Here is a 4,699-nt window from a genome sequence, read left to right as displayed (position 1 = left end):
TTCTTGCTGTCACACTCCTCTTTCCCTGTTCGACCACCTGAGTGATTTGAGCTACTTGAAATTCACTACTTTTAACTACCGACATTCGCCAAACTCATGTGTAGATTCTGTGCTTCTGACTAAGAAGCAATTCATTCTAGATCAGAGCGCCTCCTTGCTCTCTCTCCAGCAGATCCTTGGTAATCACCGGCTCATCTCCAGAACATTTGTGGTGAGGTAGCGTGGGAAGCATGGTGGGAGTTGTGAAGATTACCCTCCTCTCCTCTCCTCTCCTCTCCACTCCTCTCCGTCTCCTCTCCTCTCCTCTCCTCTCTCCTCATGTGAGTTGGAGGTCATGGGGCTGACTCAGAGCATCACCCCGATGCCTTCTGACACGAGAAGCCTCCGCACCGTAACCCAGCTCAACCCCCATCAGCCCCATCCCCACCCCACTCCCCTGCCCTGCTGCCCCAGCCCCAGCATTAGAGGGGCAGGATGGATGAAAGCTCCCCCAGCCCCCCCTCCCTTAGCCCTGTCTCCTATGTGTTTATCTTATCATCAGGCTCCTTATTGGTAAATATAGGGAGGTCTCTCTCTCCCTCTCTCTCTCTTTCTCTCTCTCTCTAGGGAGGCTGAGTTAACTGCAGGAGTGCCTTTGTAACTATAGTTGCCAGTGTTTAGGCTATTAGAGGAGCCTATTTACAATCTGGAGTTTCCTATTGATTATGTCTGCTGTGAACTCTGTTTACTCACCAAATAAATAACACATGTGTTTCTGCCTCCTCATTCTCTCTCTCTCTCTCTCTCTTTCTCTCCTTTACTCTATCTCTCTCTTTCTCAATGAGGACCTACCTCCCCTTTCTTACCTTTCTGTTCTTCTTCTCATTTTACAATCATCTGTTTTATTTATTTACCAATCTATTTATGTAGGTGGTGTTCTGTCTCCTCAGTTATGCATTCTCTAATTGACTTGTTTGAATTTACTGTGGAGTGCACATTTGATCACATTTGAAAAACATGCTTACAAACACACCACACAAATGCACACACACACACACACACACAGACACACACACACACACACACACACACACACACACACACACACACACACACACACACACACACACACACACACACATTCTCTCATTCTCTTTCTTTCTCTCTCTCCATCTCTGCCTCTCTCCTTTCTTTTATTCACTCACGCTCTTTCCGTGTCTCCTCTCATTGGTAACAGAACTCCGCGTTCACCAGACAAATGGCCCATGTGTCATTCCTTCCATCTCTCCTCCTACCCTCACTCTCGCTCCCTCTTTCCTCTCCTCCACGCTCCCTCTCCATCTCCCTCGCTCCGCTCCTTGACACCACTGATCACACAGATAGAGAGACAGATAAGGCCTCCGCTCCTCCTCCTCCCTGTCCAGACAGGCGCGCCATCGCACCCAACTCACAGAGACTGTGCCCGAGACTGTCTCCTCTCCTCTCCTCTCTCCATCCGAAACCTTCTTTAATCTGCTCCAGCGGCAACATGATGGGAAGATGTGAAACAATGTTAAGTTCCACAAGTGGATCCGCGAGACTGTTGTAGGTGTCTGACAACGTCATGGAGGAATGGGAATTATTTTATTTATTTATTTATTTATTTATCCTTTATTTTTCCAGGTGAGTCCCATTGAGATCTTAAATCTCTTTTTCAAGGGAGCCCTGACCTCAAGGTAGCACTATGTGTTTGGTTAGTGTATCTAGAGCCCATCGACCTGCTAGTATATGTAGCCAGACTGGCCAAAGTTTAAAATCTGTAAATAGAAATACATTGTCAATCAAGTGTAGTCATATACACAGCAGGGAAATTGACAAACACTATAGAGGAAGTATGTGCATATGCATCTTATGCCTGCTAATAATTCCACAGGATGAACATATCATAGTCATCCACAAAACTGCCTATATGAGAAAGACTTTGTGGTATGTGTTACAGTATTACCTTGGCATGGTCAAAATATAAAGAACACTTAAAGAACATAAGAAACACATGAGAGAAGACGGCACATGACTGACTCTGGCAAAACAAATCTGCGTCAGATTTTGGTCACCGTACAGGGAGACATTATGGAGGGGGAAAAAACTCAAGCCCCTTTTGTTTACTTTCAGTTGCTTCCCATGGTTGCGTTATTGAGTGCCTGCTCATTACCCTGGCATGGCAGCAGGGTCATGCTAATAGAGCTACTCTTGAGCTGAGTTACACTGACGTCCGTAAGAAGGGAGTGAGCCACAGGCAGGAAGATGCTGCCAACGACTGGCATGCACTGATTAAACAGAGACGTGCTGTGTGTGTGTGGACCACTATAATCTGTATGTGTGTGTGTGTGTGTGTGTTTGTGTGTGTGTGCATGTCTCTATGATATATCTGCATATGCATGCAGTTTTGTATTTGTGCGTGTGTGTGTATCATTGCTTTATCCATCCAGACTGCCAACTTAGAATGTGCCCTCGACAAAATGTCTCTTTCCCCCTGTCAGAGCAGACCATTGGACTTTGTTTCCTCAGTGTCTTCTTCCAAAAGCAACAGCAGGAACAGAAATGGCAAGAGCTGGGAGGCCGACATGCCTGTTTACACGACAGAGGTTCATGTAACAGCCCCGCTCTAAAGGAAATCATAATTGAGAGTGGATCTGGTGGGTATTAGAGACTCATGTTTTGTGTGTGTCTCTCTGTGTGTATATGAATTTCTCTCTCTCTCTCTCTCTCTCTCTCTCTCTCTCTCTCTCTCTGTGTGTGTGTGTGTGTGTGTGTGTGTGTGTGTGTGTGTGTGTGTGTGTGTGTGTGTGTGTGTGTGTGTCTGTGGCAGGAGGGGTCAGTGGTTTATGGGTAGTGTAATCCTGTTGAACCCACTGAAACGTGACACTGTAAACTGCTCTCTAATGAGAGGCCTTGACTCCTCTCTGGCCTGTAGGTTTCAGTTACAGTGGAGTTGTGAGGCTGGGAGTAAAAGGATGTGACTGATCTTTAGTAAGCTATGCAAATGTACAGTTCCCTCTGTCACCATTAGAGGGAGCTAGAGGCTTGAGAGTGTGTGAGACAATGAAAGTAACCCAAGTAGGTGTGTGTGTGTGTGTATGTGTGTGTGTGTGTGTGTGTGTGTGTGCTAAGTTTGCAGTGTGAACAAACCTAGTGGTACACCTAAAGGGGCTGGAGTTGTCGTGCTGTGAGGTATCCATCAACGGCTTTGCCTACAGAAAACCAGATTGCATACACATGCCAATGACTGATGAGAACAAACAATGTGTGTGTGTGTGTGTGTGTGTGTGTGTGTGTGTGTGTGTGTGTGTGTGTGTGTGAATGTATGGCCACATGTGAAAAGAGCGCCTACACATTCACAGACTAAACTGGCTTGACATCCAAGTTCGCCAATGGTTTGTTCTGTGCCAATCCAACTGCATACAAATTCCTTCAATGACACAAACAGTAAAGCATCTACAAGCACAGAGAGTAAAGTGTGACTCTCCCATCTATGAGCACAGAGAGTAAAGTGTGACTCTCCCATCTACGAGCACAGAGAGTAAAGTGTGACTCTCCCATCTACGAGCACAGAGAGTAAAGTGTGACTCTCCCATCTACGAGCACAGAGAGTAAAGTGTGACTCTCCCATCTACGAGCACAGAGAGTAAAGTGTGACTCTCCCATCTACGAGCACAGAGAGTAAAGTGTGACTCTCCCATCTACGAGCACAGAGAGTAAAGTGTGACTCTCCCATCTATGAGCATAGAGAGTAAAGTGTGACTCTCCCATTTAAAGCAAACAGCAGGGGCCAGTAGCAGGTGGAAGCTCTGGTTTGCCCTTCAGTGGTGGAACTGCCCCTGTTCACGGAGCCTGACCCTCCTTCAGCTCCCTAGCAGGGGCAGTTGCGGCCGCTCTTAAGTTACTGAAACAATGGCAGCCGCCCTGTTGCCCCAACTACCCCCTACCCCCCACACACACCCCCCCACACACACACACCCGCCTCCCCACCCAACACTGCCGTCCCTCTCCACCCTGACGCTGCATGGCCCGGATGACAGCCACAGGGAGCCGACGAGCTGCCAAATTATAGACTAATCAAAATATAGAATGGAGACTAGCACCAGCAATTACCTCCCTAAGTATAGGAAGATCTTCAGGACTTAGTCTTTATGACCAGACAAGCGTGTTGAAAATGTCTCCCCAAGGGTAGCGCTGTGTTGGTATGTGTGTGTGTCTGTGTGTGTGTCTGTGTGTGTGTGTGTTTGTGTGTGTGTGTGACTGTGTCTGTGTGTGTGTGCGTGTATGACAGTGTGCAGTGTGTCCATGCTTGAGGGTGTGTATGAGTGGAATAGCTGTTAGTCCTGATATCTTATTTTCAGGCCAATGCCTGGAGCCCTCACTGGTGCACACAGCGTGGCCGTGCTTAACCTGAATGCAAAACCAGCCTTGTGTAATTATCATTAAAACGCACAAATGAAATAAAAACATGTGAACAGAGACATACTAATATGATTATATATTATATATGAGAGCCAGAGTTGCTAATAGACAGACATGGGGTGATGCAGCTTCAGGCCGGCTCCAGGTCAGTTGTTAGAGGGTAGATGGCTACTTTCTGTCCCTATTACCTTGCCTCCATCTTTTATTAGTGGAGGGTGACCATCATAAATGGAAGCCCAGCAGGCAACGAGTACAACATGGGAGACAAGTCACCTGCTAC

Source organism: Alosa sapidissima, chromosome 2 (genome assembly GCF_018492685.1).
Source record: "Alosa sapidissima isolate fAloSap1 chromosome 2, fAloSap1.pri, whole genome shotgun sequence".
Lineage (NCBI taxonomy): Eukaryota > Metazoa > Chordata > Actinopteri > Clupeiformes > Clupeidae > Alosa > Alosa sapidissima.
The sequence above is the reverse complement of the archived record's forward strand: the minus strand, read 5'-3'. Positions refer to the sequence as shown.